The 21923-nt window shown below is 41.1% G+C and overlaps 1 pseudogene; it reads left to right on the plus strand.

Moving 5' to 3' along the window:
* LOC108515860 (40S ribosomal protein S25 pseudogene) overlaps positions 1 to 13939 on the plus strand; it is a 38167-nt pseudogene extending 24228 nt beyond the window's left edge.
* Positions 13940 to 21923: the final 7984 nt, after the last annotated feature.

A 21923-nucleotide genomic window follows, 5' to 3' on the forward strand; every position in this document is an offset into this window, starting at 1 on the left:
CCCCGTCTCTACTAAAAATACAAAAATTAGGTGGGTGTAGTGGCACACGCCTGTAGTCCCTTGGGAGACTGAGGCAGGAGAATCACTTGAACCCAGGAAGTGGATGTTGCAGTGAGCCGAGATCACGACACTGCACTCCAACCTGGGTGACAGAGTGAGACTCCGCCAAAAAAAAAAAAACAACAACAAAAAAAAAACTCTCAAAGTGGGGTACGTTTGCAAGGTATTTTTGTTGTTTTTGTTGTTGTTTTGGGGACAGAGTCTCACTCTGTCGCCTAGGCTGGAGTGCAGTGGCACAATCTCGGCTCACTACATCCTCTGCCTACAGGGTTCAAGTGATTCTCCTGCCTCAGCCTCCTGAGTAGCTGGGACTACAGGAGCACACCACCATGCCCTGCCAATTTGTTTGTATTTTAGTAGAAATGGGGTTTCACCATATTGCTCAGGCTGGTCTCAAACTCCTGAGCTCAGGCAATCTGCTCACCCTGGCATCCGAAAGTGCTAGAATTCCAGGCATGAACCATCGCACCTGGCCTGCAAGGTGTTATTGGAGTTGAAGCTTTGGGGTGTGATCCAGTACGTAGCATTTAGGCTTATTGATAAATTGGTAGACTCCTGCTCGGTTCTGTGGCTCCCCTATGTTTCCTAATAATTGCAGCCACGTTCCCTCTCAATGCTTTGAAAGTGTGGTTTCCTCTCCCCCTCGAGTGTTGGTTGTTGATCACTGCTTGGCACTCCTAGGCTGCCCACTGTATCTCTGGGGTGATGTCAGTCTTTGTTTCTTCCCCAACTTGGAGGCAGCAGAGGAATAGGCCTTAGTAGTGGTTGTGGCCAAGGGTCTTTTCTTGTCCCCCAGGGGCTCCACCCAGAGGGATGCAGGTCAGCAATTACTCAGTGCAATCAGCCCAGGATGGAGAGTCTGTGCTGTGGGCCCAAGCCAGGGGTACCCTGTCTGGTGATAAGCAGTGGAAGGTGTGTGGGACCAGTGGGAGACAGACTAGCATCCTCTCCTTGGGTCAACTGCAGCTTGTTGGAGTGTGGATAAGCACTTAGGGCCTTTGCTCTTTGTTTGTCCGAAGGTGGCAAGGGCAGTTTTACTGTAGAGGCAGTAGCAGAGAGGCTTTCAGTTGCCCCTGGAGACTCTGTTTAGGGAGTTGCCGAGTTGCTACTGGCTCGGTAGCTCTGGTGCAGGGCTGGCTGGAGGCCAGGTGTGGAAGACCTGCCTGGTGAGGAGATACAGGAGTGGGCACCCATGTAACAGTCTGGCCATTTTTCTTTAGGGCTTCTTCAGTATGCTGGAGGCCTGCTCCAGTCCCTAGTCACCTCAGATTTTCTAGTACCTGGAGGTATCTCCTGAAGGATGAAAAGCAGCAAAGATAGCAGCCTGCCCCTTCCTCTGGGAGCTCTGTCCTAGGGAGGTACAGACCTGTTGCCAACCAGAATGCATCTGACGGAGGTGGCTGGAGAACCTGGTTGGAAGGTCCTGCCCATTGAGAAGGCATGGGATCAGGGAGCTGCTTAAAAATGCAGTCTGGCCATGTTTTCATAAATCAGCTGTGCTGTGCTGGGGATCCACCTCAGCTCTCCATTGCCATGGACACCCCAAAGCCTGAAGGCTGGAATGGCTAAGTCACCCAAACAGCAAAGATGGTGGCCTGATCCTCCCCTCGGGACCTCCAACACAGGGGGATTTGAAAGCTCTGTCGGGCAGAAAACACTGGTGAGGGTAGCTGGAGACTCCGGTTGGGAGGCCTCACCTGGTGATAAGGAATGGGATCAAGGACTCACTTTAAAAAGCAGTCTGGCAATGTTTTTGCAGAGCAGCTGCTGTGCTGGAGTACCACTTCCACCCCTGATCAGCTTGGGCTCTCCAAAGCTGGTAGGTTGGAATTGCTAAGTTCCCCAAACAGCAAAGGTAGCACCCCAGCCCTCCCTCTGGGATGTCCATCCCAGGGAAGTTTCAAATATCTGTTGGCCAGATAATACCGCCGAAGGTGGCTGGAGACGCTGGTTGGGAAGTCCGGCCCAGTGAGGAGGAATGGAACAGGGACACGCCTTAAAAAGCAGCCTGGCCACATTTTCATAGAGCAGCTGTGTTGTGTTGGAGGATCCCTTCCATCCTGGTCAGCTCAGACTCTCCAAAGCCCAAAGGCTGGAATGGCTAAGTTGCTCAAACAGCAAAGATGACAGCTCACCTCTCCTTCTGGGAGCTCTGTCCCAGGGAGGTTTCAAAATTCTGTCTGCCAGAGAACACTGGCAGGGGTAGCTGGAAGCCCCGGTTTGGGGGTCCCACCCAGACAGGAGGAACAGGATCAGAGACCGACTTTACAAAAGCAGTCTGGCCATGCTTTCATAAAGCAGCTGTGCTGTGCAGGGGTACTGCCTCCACCCCTAGTTGGCTGGGACTCTCCGAAGCCCAAAGGCTGAAATGACTAAGTCGTCCAAACAGCAAAGATGGCAGCCTTCCCCTCCCGCTGCGAGCTGTGTCTCAGGGAGGTGCAATGCTGCTGGTGGCTGGCTGGAATTCCAAGCCAGTGGGTGCCACGGAAGTGGGGCCTATAGACGGTCACTGCTCAGCCCCCTGGATTCAGCTTCTTTCCTATGGGTATGTACACTTGTCTCATCTCCTGCTTTGCCAGAGTTGCAGCTGCTTTTAATGGGAGTCCAGGAAAGCCCAGGTATCTAAAGCTCCTGGTTGTCCACACATCCCTGAGCAGTTGCTCTGCTGAGACTCCACGTAGCTCTATCTGTCAGACTGAAGGCCCTAATGCAGTGGGTTCATGAGGGGATCTCCTGACCTGAGGGTTGCAAAGATCCATGGGCAAAGCATGGGTTCCCATGGTTGCACATTCCCTGGGTTGGGGAGGCTCCCCTGGCTCCATGTCACTCCTGGGTGTGCCATCATCCTGCCTTGCTTTTCTTCATTCTCCATGGGTCAAGTTGTTTCCTTGGTTAGTCCCACTGAGAGTACCTGGATGTTTCAGTTGAAGGTGCTGAATTTACTCGCCCCTTCCATTCCTCTCCATGAGAGCCATGCACACTAGCTGCCTCTAGTCAGCCACCTTAGCCACCCTTTTCCTCATGATGCATCTTGAAGAACTAGGAAAGCAAGACCACACCAAACCAAAGGAGAAAAAAAGAAATAATAACAATCAGAGCAGAAATAAATGAAATTGACATGAAGAAAACAATACAAGAGATTAATGAAACAAAAAATTGATTTATTGAAAAGATAAATAAAATTCACAAACCTTTAGCCAGACTAAGAACAAAAGAGAGAAGACCCAAATAAATAAAATCAGATATGAAAAAGAGACATTAAAACTGATTCTCCAGAAATTCAAAGATCATTAGAGGCTATTTTATTGGCATATCAGCAACTATATGCCAATAAATTGGAAAATCTGAAATAAATGGATAAATTCCTAGATACATACAACCTACCAAGATTGAACCAGGAAGAAATCGAAAACCTGAGCAGACTAATAAGAAGATTGAAGCTATAATGAAAAGTCTTCCACCAAAGAAAAGTCTGCAACTTATCGACTTCACTGCTGAATTTTACCAAACCCTTAAAGAATAACTAATACCTATAACCAGAATGGTATTGCCTTGGTTGTCTTCCAGGGTTTTTGTAGTTTTATAGTTTTTGGTTTTATGTTTAAATCTTTAATCCATATTAAGTTAATTTTGTATATGGTGTAAGGAAGGGGTCCAGTTTCAATCTTCTGCTTTTGGCTAGCCAGTTATCCCAGCACTGTATATTGAATAGGGAATCTATTCCCAATTGCTAGTTTTTATAAGGTTTTCAAAGACCAGATAGTTGTAGATGTGCAGCCTCGTTTTTAGATTCTCTATTCTGTTCCACTGGTCTATACGTCTGTTTTTGTACTAGTACCATGCTGTTTTGATTACTGTAGCCCCATAGTGTAGTTTGAAGTCAGGTAGTGTGATGCCTCCAGCTTTGTTCTTTTGTGTAGATTGCCTTCGCTATTCAGGCACTTTTTTTTATTTGGCTCCATATGAGATTTAAAATAGTTATTTCTAGTTATTTGAAGAATATCTATGATAGTTTAGTGGGAATAGCATTGAATCTACAAATTGCTTTGGGCAGCGTGGCCATTTTAACAATATTGATTCTTCCTATCCATGAGCATAGAATGTTTTTCCATTTGCTTGTGTCATCTCTGATTTCTTTGAGCAGTGTTTTATAGTTCTCCTTGTAGAGATCTTTCAACTCCCTGGTTAGCTGTATGCCTAGATATTTTATTCTTTGTGTGGGAATTGTGAATGGGATTGCATTCCTGACTTGGCTCTCAGCTTGACTGTTGTTGATTCATAGGAATGTTAGTGAATTTTGCACATTGATTTTGTATCATAATACTTTGCTAAAGTTGTTTATCAGCTGAAGGAGCTTTTGGACTGAGACTATGGGGTTTTCTATGTATAGAATCATGTCATCTGATACACCAAAAATAATCACAAAAGCAAAAACTGACAAATGGGATCTAATTAAACTAAAGAGCTTCTGCACAGCAAAGGAAACTATCAACAGAATAAACAAAAAACCTACAGAATGGGAGAAAATTTTTGCAAACGATGCATCTGACAAAAGTCTAATATCCAACATCTATAAGGAACATCAACAAATTTACAAGAAAAAAATCAAACTACCCCATTAAAAAGTAGACAAAGGACATGAACAGACACTTTTCAAAAGAAGGCATACAAGTGGCCAGCAATCATGAAAAGAAGCTCAACATCACTCATCATTAGAGAACTGATGCACAGGCAATCTTTCAAAGCAAAAAAATGATCAAAAAAACCTTCTGCACAGTAAAGGAAATAATCAATAAATTGAAGAGACAACCCACAGAATGGGAGAAAATATTTGCAAACTATCAACCTGACAAGAGATTAATAACCATAACATATAATGAACTCAAACAACTCTACAGGGAACAATCTAATAACCTGATTTTAAAATGGGCAAAAAATCTGAATAGACATTTCTAAAAAGAAGACACACAAATGGCAAACAGATATTTGAAAAAGGTGCTCAACATCACTGATCATCAGAGAAGTGCAAATCAAAATTACAATTAGCTATCACCTTGCCCCAGTTAAAATAGCTTCTATCTACAAGACAGGCAATAACAAATGCTGGCGAGGATGTGGAGAAAAGGGAACCCTTGTACATTATTGATGGGAATGTAAATTTGTACATCCACTATGAAGAACAGTTTGGAGATTCCTCAAAAAACTAGAAATAGAGCTACCATATGATCCAGCAATGCCACTACTGGTATATATCAAAAAAAAAAAAAAAAGGAAATCAGTATATCAAAGAGATATCTGCACTTTCATGTTTATTGCAGCACTATTACCTGAGTGTCCATCAACAGTCAAATGGATAAACAAAATGTGGTACATATACACAATGGAATACTATTCAGCCATAAAAAAAAAAATGAGATCCTGTAATTTGCAGCAACGGGGACAGAATTGAAGGTTATTATGTCAAGTGAACGATGTTAGGCACAGAAAAACAAACTTCACATGTTCTCAGTAATCTGTGGAGGCTGAACATTGAAACAATTGAATTTATGGAGATAGAGAGTAGAATGATGGTTATTACAGGACGGAAAGCGTAGCTGGGGTGGGGGTGGTCAATATAATTAGACAGATATATGAAATATAATTAGAATGAATAAGATCTGGTATTTAATAGCACAAGAGAGTGACTACAGTCAATAATAATTTATTGTACATTTTTAAATACCTAAAAGTACAATTGGATTGTTTGTAACACAAAGAAAGAATAAATGCTTGAAGTGATGGATACCCCATTTACTCTGATATGATTTTTACACACTGTATGTCTGTATCAAAATATCTCATGTACCCTATAAACATATATATCTACTATGTGCCCACAATACTTTTTTTAAAAAAAAAAAAGAAAGGAAAATAGGCAGTGGCTAGCACGTATTTCCAAGATACCTGATTCTATGGGGTCTTTGTGCCTTTCGTGGCCTTTGAACTATTTACAACTCTGTAACTTATAGACGACTGATAGCAAGCAAATTATTCTTGTCCAGAGACTGCAAATGAATTATTTTTGATGGTGTTTCGGTTGATTTTCCTCTCCTGGTGTTGAAGAAGCCAGTTTTACATTTTTGAAGCAAATTCATTTAAGTATTCCTGATGGCTCATGTGGCCCAACACATGTCTGTACTAGATTCTCCTTTGAATCTGTTTTGGTTTTTGTAGCATCTTACTAGTTCCCTCATTAATAAATGAGTTAAATAAAGTATTTGACTTGTGTTTATATTTGTATAAGATACAACATTTTCCTTTAAAATATATATTTTCTATTGGATGATGGGAGAGGCTTCCAGGCATAGGAAATAATGATATGTTTTTAAGATATGATAACGAGAAAGAACATGGTATGCTGGTAGCAGAAGAGGCACAGGAGTAGTAGAGAGGTGGGCTACAAGGATAAGCATAATTTAGGACACAAGGGCCTTGTGATGTAATGAAAGTTTAAAAATATATTATCTTAACAGCTAATATCAGAATTCCTGTTAGGAAGGTTACTATACTTTTTGAGGCAATACTTGGAATGCTGCGTGGTGATAGAACACGAGGCATGAAAGTCAGCAGGGATCAAGGTAAACATTTTAGGAGGTGGCTAAAGAAAGCCACCTAAAACAAAGAAAGACATTTGTTTCAGCTCCTGAAAAGGGAGGAGAGAAAGAGAATCAGAAATATGATGTGCAATTTAGACCATGTAAGATGAAGAGTCAGTAAAAATGGTGTTGAAGTAGCCAAAAAGCATTTCAAAAAAGCAATGCCTAAAGCTCAACTTGACATTTTTTGCATTGTCACAACGTAAACCCTTTCAAAATTAGCTTTGTGTCGGTGGATTTTATGGGCATATTCCAGGGGATTCTGTGATGTTTGTAGAACTTAAAAAGGAACAGAATTACATATCTCAGTTGCTGCAGAGTCCCAACCCACTAAAACCTGAGCCCAGAAGTAGGGGTGCTAACGCAAAAGGTTCTCCCTACAGAGACACAGAAATCTTATGTAGAAACCGAGATTCCCTTGTGTTTGGAATGACCTTATTTAGCTCTCAATGGGTAATAGATGACACGTGAGTTACACAAACCAAGCATAATGAACTTCAGCTTAGTCTTGAAAATGACAGAGAGCCACTGACGTGGCTGGAGTGTTGAGATATGACATGAGAACAAGGGCAATGACTTGAGAACAAGGGCAATGAAGTGCTGACTTGGAGTGAGGAGAGCAACAAGAGAAGAGTGGCAAATTACAGAACATCTTATTTTGTAATGGGCAAAAACAAAAAACAAAAAAAAAACCTTTACATGGGGACCTTAAAAATAAACTCATAAAACTCAGGACACAGAGCAAAGCTGTGATTGGTAAAGTAGTGGGGAGAAGACCAGACAGTGGTTTGGATCACCAACTCATTGTTTCACACTTCTAGTTTCTACCAGAGGGAAAGTCTACAATTAGCTTCTCAAATATTGTCAGCATTTCAGAAGTAATATCAGCACTAGTGCAGGAGAAAATGGGAAATGATGTGTGAACAGCTTCTAGGGAGTGTTGACATTTTTAAAGAAATGGTTCAGGGAAGGACCATCTTTCTTATCAACTACAAACTCTTTTTGAGGATCAACCTATATTGAAACACTTTGACAGATACAGTTGTTTAAGAGCCCACTCAGTACCGCAGAGCAAAGGAGAAAAGATAATTCTATTAGTTCATTCTTACACTGCTATAAATAAACCTGAGACTGGGTAACTTATAAAGAAAGAAGGTTTAATTGGCTCATGGTTCTGCAGGCTGTACAGGAAACATAGCAGCTTCTGCTTCTTGGGAGAACTCAGGAAGCTTCCAATCATGTCACAAGGCAAAGGGGAAACAAACACATGACATGGCCAGAGCAGGAAGAAGAGAGAGTGAGTGGGGAAGGTGCTGCACAGTTTTAAACAACCAGATCTCATGAGAACTCCCTCACTATCACAAGAACAACACCAAATGGGTGGTGCTAAACCACTCATGAGAAATCCACCTCCAGGGTCCCACCTCCAACAGTGGGGACTAGAATTTGACATGAGATTTGATGGGGACACAGATCCAAACCATATTATTCCACCTCTGGGCCCCCTAAATCTCATGTTCTTCTCACATTGCAAAATATAATCATCCCTTCTCAACAGTCCCCCAAAGTCTTAACTCTTTTCTGCATTAACTCAAAAGTACAAAGTCTCATCTGAGACAAGGATACTCCCTTCCACATATGAGCCTATAAAATGAAAAACAAGTTAGTTACTCTCAACATACAATGGGGGTATAGGCATTGGGTAGGTACTCCCATTCCAAAAGGGAGAAATCCACCAAAAGAAAGGGGCTACAAGTCCCATGCAAGTCCAAAACCCAGCGGGGCAGTCATTATATCTTAAACCTCCAAAATAATTTCCTTTGACTCCATGTCCCATATCTAGGACATACTTATGCAAGGGATGAGCTCCCAAGGCCTTAGGAAGCTCTACCGCTGTGGATCTGCAGGGTGTAGCCCCTGCAGCTGCTTTCATGGGATGGCACTGAATGCCTGCAGCTTTTCCAGGTGCATGGTGCAAGCTGTCAGTGGACACCATTCTGGGGTCTGGAGGATGATGGCACTCTTCTCACAGCTCCAGTAGGCAGTTCCTCAGTGGGGACTCTGTTGGGGGATGCTCCAACCCCACATTTACCCTCCACACTATCCTAGTAGAGGTTCTCCATGAAGGCTCCACTCTTGCAACAGGCTTCTGCCTGGACATTCAGGCTTTTCCGTACATCCTCTGAAATCTAGGCAGAGGTGCCCAAGCCTCAACTCTTGCACTTTCCCCCCAACCCCACAGGTTTAACACCATGTGGAAGCTCCCAAGTCTTACAGTTTGTACCCTCTGAGGCAGCAGCCCAAACTGTACCTGGGCCCTTTGAGCTATGGCTGAAGCTGGAGTGGCTACAATGCAGGGACCAGTGTCCTGAGGCTGTGCAGGGTAACCAGGGTCATGGGCCTGGCCCACAAAACCATCCTTCCCTCCTAGGCCTCTGGGCCTGTGATAGGAGGGGCTGCTGCAAAGATTTCTGAAATGCCTTCCAGGCCTTTTCCCCATTGTCTTGGCAATTAGCAATTGGCTGTTTTTTACTTATACAAATTTCTAAAGCCTGTTTGAATTCTTGCCCTGAAAATGGGCTTTTCTTTTCTTACCACATGACCAGGCTGCAAATTTTCCAAAATTTTGCTCTACTTCCCCTTTAAACATAAGTTTAAACATAGGTTGATTTTTTGCTCACACTTATAAGCATAGACTGTTAGAAGCAGGAAGGCCACATCTTGAACACTTTGCTGCTTAGAAATTTCTTCCACCAGATACCATAAATCGCCACTCTCAAGTTCAAAGTTCCGCAGATCCCTAGGGCAGGGGCACAAAGCAGCCAAATTATTTGCTAACGCATAACAAAAGTGACCTTTACTTCAGTTCTCAATAAGCTCCTCATTTCTACCTGAGACCTTATCAGCCTGAACTTCACTGTCCATATCACTACTAGCATTTTGGTCATAACCACTCAACCATCTCTAGGAAGTTCCAAATATTCCTTCATTTTCCTGTCTTCTTCTAAGCCCTCCACACTCTTCCAATTTCTGCTCATTACCCAGTTCCAAAGTCACTTTCACATTTTCAGGTATTTTTATAGCAAAGACCCACTCCTCAGTACCAATTTTCTTCATTAGTCAGTTCTCGCATTATTATTAAAAAAAACCTGACACAGTTAATTTATAAAGAAAAGAGGTTTGGCCAGGCATGGTGGCTCATGGCCAGCACTTTGGGAGGCCGAGGCAGGCGGATCACAAGGTCAGGAGATCGAGACCATCCTGGCTAACGCAGTGAAACTCTGTCTCCACTAAAAATACAAAAAATTAGATGGGCGTGGTGGTGGGTGCCTGTAGTCCCAGCTGCTCGGGAGGCTGAGGCAGAAGAATGGCGTGAACCTGGGAGGTGGGAAGCTTGCAGTGAGCCAAGATTGCACCACTGCACTCCAGCCTGGGTGACAGAGTGAGACTCTGTCTCAAAAAAAAAAAAAAAGAGAAAAGAAAAGAGGTTTAATTGGCTCGCATAATGCTGGCATCTGCTCAGTTTCTGGGGAGACCTCTAGAAACTTACAATCATGGTGGAGGGGAAAGGAGGAGTGAGACATCTCACATGGCAGGAACAGGAGCAAGAGACATGTGCGGGTGGTACTACAGACTTTTAAACAACCAGATCTCATGATAATTCACTCACTCACTCTCATGAGAACAGCACCAAGAGGATGGTGCTAAAACATTCATGAAGGAGCACCCCCATGATCCAATCACCTCCCACCAGGCCACACCTCCAACATTAGGGATTACAATTCAACATGAGATTTGAGTGGGGACACAAATCCAAACCATATCAATAATGTTTTATTGGACTCAGGTCAAAACGTGGTTGAGAATATGAGCTTGGGGGTCAAACAGAATCCAACTTAAGAACGAGTTCTACAACTTACTGGTGTTGTGATTTGGGCAAGTTACGTAACCTCTCTGTGCCTGTTTTCATCTAGAAATAAAAGGTAAGGCCAGGCGTGTTGGCTCACACCTGTAATCCCAATTACTTTTGGAGGCCGAGGCAGGTAGATCACTTAAGGTCAGGAGTTTGAGACCAGCCTGGCCAACATAGTGAAACCCAGTCTCTACTAAAATACAAAAATTAGTTGGGCATGGTGGCGCATGCCTGTAATCCCAGCTACTCAGGAGGCTGAGGCAGGAGAATCGCTTGAACCCGGGAGGCAGAGGTTGCAGTGAGCCGAGATCATGCCACTGCACTCCAGCCTGGGCAACAGAGCAAGAGTCTGTCTCAAAAAAAAAGAAAAAGAAAAAGAAAAAAAGGTTAGGCTCGGTGGCTCATGCCTGGAATCCTAGAACTTTGGGAGGCCAAGGCAGATGGATCACCTGAGGTCAGGAGTTCGAGACCAGCCTGACCAACATGGAGAAACCCCGTATCCACTAAAAATACAAAATCAGCCAGGCGTGGTGGCACATGCCTGTCATCTCAGCTACTCAGGAGGCTGTGGCAGGGGAATCGCTTGAACCTGGGAGGCAGAAGTTGCAGTGAGCCAAGATCATGCCATTGCACTCCAGCCTAGGCAACAAGAGCAAAACTCTATCTCAAAAGAAAAAAAAAAAGAGTTAATACAATAATTTTCTTAAATGAGTAATAAGGATTAAACAACAGTAATAATCATGGCTAAGTACTTAGACAATGATAGCTTATTATAGCACTTAATATTTTCCACACTGTATAGCATTTTATATGTACTTTTTAATCCCCATTAAGAATTCTGTAATGTAGATATTATTATCATCCTGATTCTACAGAGGAGATGATGCATGTAAAGTGCTTACACGATGAATACCACATAGCACATGATCAATAAATATTCCATGTTATTACAGATGAGCTTGGTGTTAGAAAGTACAATTTGGATAAGAAGGACCAAAGATCACCTCATGACATTTTCTTTCTTTTTTTTTTTTTTTTTTTTTTTTGAGACGGAGTCTTGCTCTGCCGCCCAGGCTGGAGTGCAATGGCCGGATCTCAGCTCACTGCAAGCCCCGCCTCCTGGGTTCCCGCCATTCTCCTGCCTCAGCCTCCCGAGTAGCTGGGACTACAGGCGCCCACCACGTCGCCCGGCTAGTTTTTTGTATTTTTTAGTAGAGACGGGGTTTCACCGTGTTAGCCAGGATGGTCTCGATCTCCTGACCTCGTGATCCGCCCGTCTCGGCCTCCCAAAGTGCTGGGATTACAGGCTTGAGCCACCGCGCCCGGCACCTCATGACATTTTCTACATTGGACAAGTGCATAGTAATAATCTATCACCTGGGACACTCTACTTAGTAGCTTGCTAGTGGAAAAATTTTCTCAGCCTCTTCTATAATAACCTTACAACTTTGTATCTATTTAGTATGCAATAGGAGCAATTAGAGACTTCTGTAGAGCAATGGCATGATCAAATCATGTTAAAGAAGATTGATTTGTCAAGAGTAGGTATAATGAATAGGAGTGAGGAGACAGGAGGCATAGAAACCAACTAGGAAATTAATATTACTGCTGGCAAGAAATTTGACAATAAAATAGGAATAGGAGTCTTGAGAGATTTTAGAAGTTTTGCTTATCTGTACATCAGGAATAATGGTCTGTAGTTCTTTTTCCTTGTAATGCTTTTGTATAGTTTTGGCATCAGCATAATGCTGGCCTCATTAAGTGAGTTGGGAAATATTCCCTCTTCTGTAAGGAATAGTTTTCTGGAAGAGATTATGTGGAATTGGTATTACTTCTGATTGTCACACGTTTTACCTATATGCATGTTATAAAACCCTCAATACACTGATGTTGTTTTGTTTAAAAGTCAATTATCTTTATAAGAGATTTTAAAAATGATTAAAACTCTCATATATTTATTAACAAAGTTACCACTTATAGCGCTTTTTATTCTTTTGTGTAAATCTGTATTTCTACCTGGTGTCACTTCCTTCCAGTATGAAAATGTTAACATTTCTTGTAGTGAAGATATGCTGGTAATAAATTATTTAAGTTTTTGTCTGTCTGAAAAGATTTTATTTTGCCTTCATTTTAAAAGATATTTTGCTGGATATAAAATTCTAGGTGGCAGGTTTTTTTCTCCATTCTGCACTGTAAAGATTATCCCACTGTCTTCTTATTTTCATTGTTTCCAATGAAAAATCTGATGTAATCTTTATCTTTTTTATCTGACTGCTTTTAAGATTTTCTCTCTATGACTAGTTTTGAGAAATTTGATTATTATGTGCCTTAAAGTCATTGTCTTCATGTTTGTTGAGCTTTGGGCTCATTGAGCTTCTTGGACCTGTGGATTTATAGCTTTTGTCAAATTTGGAAAATATTTGGCCATTCTTTTTCTAAATATTTGCCTCTGTCCTACATCTCTATTTCAGGGAATCCAATTACATATATATTAGGCCACTGAAATTGTCTCACAGCTCATGGCTCTTTTCATTTAAAATAAATTATTTCTGATTTATTTTGAATACTTTTTATTGCTATATGTTCAAGTTCATTCATCTTTTCTTATGTAATTATAGTGTACTGTTAATCCTATCCAGGGTCTTTTTCATCTCAGACATTGCAGTTTTCATCTCTCGAAGTTTGGGTTGGATCTTTTTTATATCTTCACATACCTACTTATCTCTTTGTATGTACACAAAATGTTTACAATATCTCTTAGTGTCTTTATCTGTTAGTTCTAAAATCTGTATCATTTCTTGCTTCTTTGCAAGAAATTTTTTATTGGATATCAGACATTTTAAATTTTATCTGGTGCTTTTTGTCCAACATCTTAGCGAGGCTGTGTTTGCCACTGCTCTCTGAGCTTTGCAATGCGCTCAAGGACAACAAGAAGAAAGATGCCGGAAAGTCGGCCAAGAAAGACAAAGACCCAGTGAACAAATCCAGGGGCAAGGCCAGAAAGGAGAAGTGGTCCAAAGGCAAAGTTCAGGAGAAGCTCAATAACTTAGTCTTGTTTGACAAAGCTACCTATAACAAACTCTGTAAGGAAGTTCCCAACTATAAACTTATAACCCCAGCTGTGGTCTCTGAGAGACTGAAGATTCGAGGCTCCCTGTCCAGGGCAGCCCTTCAGGAGCTCCTTAGTAAAGGATTTATCAAACTGGTTTCAAAGCACAGAGCTCAAGTAATTTACACCAGAAATACAAAGGGTGGAGATGCTCCAGCTGTTGGTGAAGAGGCACGAATAGGTCCAACCAACTGTTCATTTGGAAAAATAAAACTTTATTAAATAAAAAAAAAAAAACCTACTTAGGTGTTGGATATTTTTATATTCCCATAGGTATTCTTGAACTTTGTTCTAGGATGCTGGTATCTTACTTGAAAATAATTTTTAGTCTTGCTTTTAAGATGTTAGGTGAGACCAGAGATGCACTTAGTCTAGATTATTTCTGACTACTGAGGCAAGAACTTTTTGAGTCCTCTACTAAATGTCCCATGAATTATAACATTTTCCAGGTTGGATTATAGAAGCAGGCACTACTCCTTTCTCTGTAGTAGAACTGAGTACTATTCTCTTTAATCTTCTTGGATGGTTCTTTGTCCAGTCTGGATAATTTTCTAATACACATGTGCCAATCAGTACTCTGCTTAATACTCAAGGGGACCTTCCTCAGGCACTAACCACATTTCACGTGCTCAATAGCCAAATGTGATTAATGGCCAATGTTTTTAGTGACACATATATGAAACATTACTATTAATATTATTGCAGAAATTTCTATTGGAAAGTATTATTCTAGAGCCAGGCTTATCTGACATCAAGCCTTTACTCAGTGCATCAGTGCTTCTCAAAATTTACTGTGCATTTAGACCAGCTAGGGATCTTGTCAAAATGCAGATTTGGCTTCAGGAGGTCTGGTTCGTATCTGAGATTCTCTATTTCCAACAAGATACCAGGTGATGAGAATGCTATGAGTCAGCGGACCACAGTTGAGCAACGCTTAACCCAGGAGATACAAGCTTGCATATACCATTAAGTTGGTCTGTTTTCTTTTTATGTGGAAGTAAAACACACTGAAACAAACAAAAATAGACTAATAGTGAGAAAAGATCAGTGTAACATCTCATAATTTTTTTTTGCTTTTATGCAATTGTTTCAATACCTAACTGACAACTCTACTTTTACACACAAGTTAATTATCTAAATACATATTTAGGAGGGTGAGTTCCATGTTTGCTTAATTTTAATGTGAAGAGGACTTTATGCTAAGAGGATAAAATAGTATTCAGTGATATACTAGAGGCGGCTCATACCATTTTATGAGAATTGTTAAATTTTTAGAAATTTTGCAAGCCATTATGCAAAGTTAAAATATAATTAAATTACTTTAAAATAAAGATATCAACTACTCAAACCCATCACTGCCTAATTATTTTGCTACTTTTTTTTACTATATTGTTTTACTACTTTACTATTATTTACCTCTTGAGGTTACTAGCATCTGTTTTATCTGCCAAGTCGAAATACAACATTTTGGTGAGCTACTACATGTTGGTAGTGACAGTGACAGGAGGCTGCCAAATGCCTAGGCTGATAGGGGCAGGTCCCCGGCAAAATCCCACCTACAAGCCGAAGACAGTTTAAAGCCTGAAAGCAAAGCTACAAGTTAAATCCTCGAACCAGATCGAGAACCCACCTTCCCGTTTGGCATACTTTCCTCTGATTGATCCCCATTCTTCATCTATTTTACATATAACTGCCCTTCCCTAGTTGGTTTTCTACACTGTTGTGCCCACCTTTGAGTGTTGTCTTTGCTTTGACCTTTTTTGCATACTCACACACCAATCAGCACATACTCCCCATTCTGAGCCCATAAAAGTCCCTGGGCACAGCCATATTGAGAACTTTCCCACCTTCAAGTAGGGGGACCATCCCTGCGTCCCCGCCCCACTAAAAGCTGTTTCATCACTCAATATAACTCCCTGCCTTGCTCACTCTTCGAGTGTCTGCATGCCTACTTTTTCCTGGTCATGAGACAAGAACCCAGAGCTAACTGAGCTAAGGAACAAAAAGTCCTGCATCAGCAGCTTGAAATTGACCATTTACACCACAGAAACAAGAAAATACTGCAAATAAGGGCTTCCCTTTCTCCCCAGAGGGCTAATTGTTACACATTTACCAGCACACCTCTGATGGTAGTGCCTTGGGAGCCACAGTAGATTCAAAACATAATAAATTAAGTAGTGTGTTAAACAATAATATTTCTCACCAATTCTTAGAGTTAACTGGGATCAGACATTTTGAAACATGGGAGAAACATAATAATCAAGCCTAGGGACAGATCCCTCACCCAGGAGAAAAGGCCAGATCCTTAGACCCAGAGAATCTGGCATACCATTATAATCCAGCTTCTTACCCACAGCAGGAACCATGAGGCTACACAAGATCTTGAGGAAGAGAAGCAACCAGCTTTGTTCTTAACTGGAACAGACATCTCAGTCATTTATGTGCTGGAGATAAAACTTATTGATGCAGGACTGTTCCTTCCATGTGCCCTCACTGCCTCTCCACTTCCCAGTACGCCCAGAAAGATCAAAGAGTGTCTGTGCTTTGCCATCACAGTTTCTAGGTCTTTTATGATGCAGAATTGGGAGAATAAGTAAGAATAGTAAGAACAGAGTATGGGAGAGGGGGAAATGAGATCTAAATTGAGACCCTTTCTGAGGGTCAATGTGGGGGGTGGGGAGAATTACAGGCTAAGTAAATAGAAGGCCAAGAAGTGGTATAGCTTAATCTAAGAGTTGGAGGAGGCATGGGTAGAGATGTGTTTGAAGAGGTTAAGTGGGTGATTATGTTACACCTTGTGAGCCTGGTAAAGATTCCCTCTATCCAAGAGCAACAGAAGGCCACTGAAGGATTTGAAAGAGAGAAGATACAGGATTACATTTACATTTTAGAAATAACATTTCAGCTGCAAAGTAGAGAATATATTGGAATGGGCTAAGCCTGGAGACAGGGGGATCAGTTGGCAGTGACCCAATGGTAACGAACAATTACAGAAGTTATAGGGTATTTATACATTTGCAGTGTGCGTAGGCAAATAAGACAAGTTCAATACAGGCTATTGAAAAGTCATTTGAATACCTGGGATCTTAACCTCTTAACCTTAGATATTTGCCTTTGTGAAAGGAAAAGAAATCCTGGGGCCCCAAGGTCGCTAAGCTAAGAGGAAAAGTTAAGCTGGGAACTGCTTAGGGCATACCTGCCTCCCATTTTATTCAAAATCATCCCTCTGCTCACTGAGAAAAGTACATATTTGATGACCTCCTTTGGAAAGGGTGATCAGAAACTCAGAAGAATGCAACATTTGTCTCTTTTCTACCTATGACCTGGACGCCCCCTCCCCACTATCAAGTTGTCCCAATATTGATTGATGACTCATGTCTCCCTCAAATGAATAAAACCAAGCTGTGCTCTGACCACCTTGGACATATGTCATCAGAACCTCCTGAGGCTGTGTCACAAGTGTACATCCTTAGCTTTGGCAAAATTAACTTCTGAAATTGACTGAGATGTGTCTCAGATATTTGGGGTTCACACCTTATACCTGGGTGTGCAGAGTCCTCCCTTCCTTATAATTATACAGGATCTATCATATGCAAGGTACTCTGGATAGAGTAAACTTCTAGTGTTCCAAAGGAATTTAAACTATTAAAGATATATTTATTTTATTGTTGCAAAGTGTCTCTCTTCTGAGGAACAAAAAGCACTTTATAATATTGTTTCATAGCCTACGGGTTCCCTGTGAAGCTGGAATAATTAACAATCACAGTCTTTTGACTCATTAACAGGATTGGGTATTCACAGACTATAAACTATCAATAAACTATCCAGAGAGGGAGCAGTCTCTCCTTTGGGGATGTTCTATGCCATCCTCATCAACAAACCAAACATCACCCCCAGGCTACCTTAAAAGATTAAGATTTATGTTTGAGAACTCTAAGGACCCATTAATCAAGAAGACTGGTGAACAAACTATGCTTTAGTTTACTTGGAAACAATATATATGAGTTCTCAACCTGAGAATAATCACTAATGCTCTCAGTATACCTTGGATATACATTTTCCCTAGATATTTTAGTTTGGAATAACTTGAACCCAATTTTCATGCATTAATATTAGTTCATAATTATAGTCATGTGTCACTTCACAACGGGGATATGTTCTGAGAAATGCAGCCTTGGGAGATGCCATTCTTGTACAAACACCATAGAGTATACTTACACAAACCTACACGGTATAGCCTACTACACACCTAGGCTGTATGGCATAGCCTATTACTCTCAGGCTACAAACATGCACAGCATGTTACTGTGCTGAACACTGTAGGCAACTGTAACACAATAAGTATTTGTTTATCTAAATATATCTAAATGTAGAAATGACACAGTAAAAATACAGTATCATAATCTTACGGGACTACAGTCATATACATGGTCCATAGTTGACTGAAACATCATTATGCAGTTCATGACTATCACATCTGGAAACGCAAAGCAATAGATTCTCTTTTGTTTTTGTTAAAACTGTGTTGGCTCTACCTTCTCTAGCAGAGCTGCACCTAAACACTTCCAACTTTATGCACTCACAAAAATGTGATTGTCTCTTTCGAGAACATTCTGTCTCTACATAGATTAATATCTGTAGAACTCATAAGGAAAAACAAAACAATACATATCTTTCATTTATATACACACAAATACAGATAAATCGACCATTCCAGAAAAGGAAATTAACTTCAGTGAACTATTTGTAATTCATTCCTTCAAAAAATTAAAGGTTATTTGAAATCTGGAATTCATATTAGACTGTGAAGTTAAACTCTGGGTGAACTTTTCTGATGAAGGGAATTTAACATACCAGAAAGAATAACTTCCAAATCTCAAGGTCAAACATGGGGCTACGAACTTATGGCCACTGGGGTGATCAAATGGCTGAAAGTCATTGCAGTATAATTGAGGTAGTAAAACCTGGGGAAAGGTGGGGTATAGATGTTATAGGGAAAGTGCCCAAATATTGGAATAACCCCAGAAGCTAAAAGAAGAGACTCAGACACACTAGATAGTAAAGGAGAAGTACCTACAGGAAAGCAAGACTATTACTTATCAGTCATACCACATGTAAGACCTACAACTTGAATGCTCTTATGACACTGAGTGCTAAACAACTTATCCTTGCAGGAGAAGTGCTGTGACTAGGTTTCAGTTCTATAGTTCTGTCTATCCATTTGATCAGAAAATAATGAGAATCTTCAAATGCTGCGCACCATCCAAACGCCAGAGTTATAGAGATGAAAGATACTCAAGGGCTTTAGGGCTGAAATGGTAACAAGGAAAGGAGAAAAAAAAAAAAAGCAATTGGTGTATTTGAGCAGGGATCTGTGGAGTGTTAAGAACTGGAAGATAGTATAGGAACAATAATACACATACATGCTGGTACTGTTATGAACTCTTTGTAGGGATTCATGCATTAAATCTGCACTACAGCATAAGAGATTGGCATAATTATTATCCCATTTTATAGAGGTAGAAATTAAGGTATGAAGGTTATGTTATTTGTCCAAGGTCACAAACATTACTGCCAAGCATTCAGGCAGCCCCACGCACGGCAAAGTAAATGTCTGATCACCTCCAAGAAAGCAACAGAGATCATCATCATCACCACCACTCAATGCGCTGCACATGCCAGGCTAAGTGTTGTTGTTTTTGTTGGTGGTGTTGTTGTTGTTGTTTTTGAGATGGAGTCTCGCTCTGTCGCCCAGGCTGGAGTTCAGTGGGACCATCTCAGTTTACTGCAACCTCCACCTCCCAGGTTCAAGCGATTCTCCTGCCTCAACCTCCCAAGTAGCTAGGACTACAGACACCTGCCACCACACCCAGCTAATTTTTGTATTTTTAGTAGAAGCAGGGTTTCACCATATTGACCAGGCTGGTCTCAAACTCCTGACCTTGTGATCCGCCCGCCTTGGTCTCCCAAAGTGCTGGGATTATAGGTGTGAGCCATGGTGCCCAGCCTCTGTAAGTGTTTTATATATATTAACTCATCGAATCCTCACAACAACCCTCTTTTTGTTTTGAGGCAGACTTTTTTTTAAATAATTGAATTTTTAGAGAAGTTTTAAGTTTACAAAAAAAATCCTGTGGAAAATACAGACAGTTCCCCTATACCATCCCTTCCACAGCCCCACCCTCAGCACACATAGTTTTCCTTATTAACATCTTGCATTCATGTACTTTTGTTACAATTGATGAGCCAATGTTGATACCTTGTTAAAAGTCCACAGTTTACATTAGGGTTGACTCTGTTTTGTGGGGTTCTACAGGTTTTGACAAGTGTAACATGTATCGACCATTACATCACACAGCATAGTTTCACTGCACACCAAAGTCTCCTGTGTTCCACCTACTCCTCCCTGCCTCCCCACCTCCAAACCCTTAGTACACACTGATCTTTTCACTTTTCGGTTTGCCTGTTCCAGAATATTATGTGTTTGAAATCATATAGTATGTAGCCTTTTCATAATGCCTTCTTTCTATTAACAATATACATTTATGATTCTTCCATGTCTTTTCGTGGCTTGATAGCTTATTTGTTTTTACTGCTGAATGATACTCCATTGTATAAATGTACCCGTTTGTTTACCCATTCACCTACTAAAGGACATATTGGTTGCTTCCAAGTTTCGGCAATTATGAACAAAACTGTTATAACCATATATGTGCAAGCTTTTCTATAGACAAAAGTTTTCAACTCATTTGGGTAAAAACCAAGGTGCATGATTGCTAGATCCTATAGTAAGAGTATGTTCACTTTTGTAAGAAACTGCCAAACTGTCTTCCAAAGTTGACTGCACCATTTTGTATTCCTACCAGCAATAAATGAGAGTTCCTGTTGTTCTACATCCTCTCCAATATTTGATGTCAGTTTTTGGATTTTTGCTATTCTAATATTAATAGGTATGTAGTGGCACCTCATTATTGTTTTAGTTTGCAATTCCCTAGTGACATAGAATATTGAGCTTCTTTTTATGTGCTTATGTGCCATCTTCGATCTTTTGACCACTTTTAACTGGGTTAACAACTCCATTTTTAGACGAGATAACTGAGACATAGGAGTTCAACAACTTGCCCACAGTTACACAGCTGCGGTTGAGCCCTGGCATGAGCCCACACTCCTAATCACTATTCTATATTGTCTTTGGGATACACGTTTTAGAGCTAAAAAGCCTGGGTCTCAATGCTGGCTTTCTAGTTTACTTGGTGTCTAACCTTTGATTATTTAATCTCTCTGAGCCTCAGTTTCTTCTTCAATAATATGAGGATGCCAGTTCTCACCATTGTCAACAGTATTAAGTCAGAGAAAGCATTGAATTTGTTCTCAGCATACAGCAGCTGCCAGTAAATGGTAGCTACCATTAGTCCAATGCCTCGTGAAAGAGTGAGAAAGCCCTATAGTAGCCATAAGAATTAGCTCCTGCCTGGAAACTAAAATAGATGAGTCTAGAGCTTTAAATTCTGTGGAAACTCAGACATTCTCGGTGAGGTTTTCATAATCAGCTGTCAGCTGACACCTTAACTCCTTATACCTAGTGCATATGAATGAGTAAAGGGAGTTCTAGTTCTTGAAAGAAATTTTTTACTGTACTCAATTTCTCTTTCCTGTTCATCTTACCCTCCTGCTATCCCTCCTGCTATCCCTGCAAAAAAAAAAGGTTACATTTCTATTAATCTTTCAACTAATGAAGCCTGCCTGGAACCAGATGTGCTCTGCATGCCTCCACTGAAAACTGAAATGGTGGCAGAAAAGAAAAACATCCAAGCAATTGCATCTGATGTGAATGAATAACTCTCAGAGGATCCAGGGCTCCTCTGAAACCACAGCAGATCTGGGTTGAGAGTGTCCTTAAGACCATATTTTAGGCTGGGCACAGTGGCTCACACCTGTAATCCTAACATTTTGGGAGGCCGAGGCGGGAGGACCACCAGAGGTCTGTCCAACATGGTGAAACCCCATCTCTACTAAAAATACACCAAAAAAAAAAAAAAAAATTAGCCGGACATGGCAGCATGCACCTGTAATCCCAGCTATTTGTGAGGCTAAGGCAGGAGAATTGCTTGAACCCTGAGGGGGAGGTTGCAGTGAACTGAGATCACACCTTGCAGTCCAGCCTGGGCAACAGAGCAGGACTCCATCTCAAAAAAAAACAAAAAAA

Source organism: Rhinopithecus bieti, unplaced genomic scaffold (genome assembly GCF_001698545.2).
Source record: "Rhinopithecus bieti isolate Rb0 unplaced genomic scaffold, ASM169854v2 scaffold_35166, whole genome shotgun sequence".
Taxonomy (NCBI): domain Eukaryota; kingdom Metazoa; phylum Chordata; class Mammalia; order Primates; family Cercopithecidae; genus Rhinopithecus; species Rhinopithecus bieti.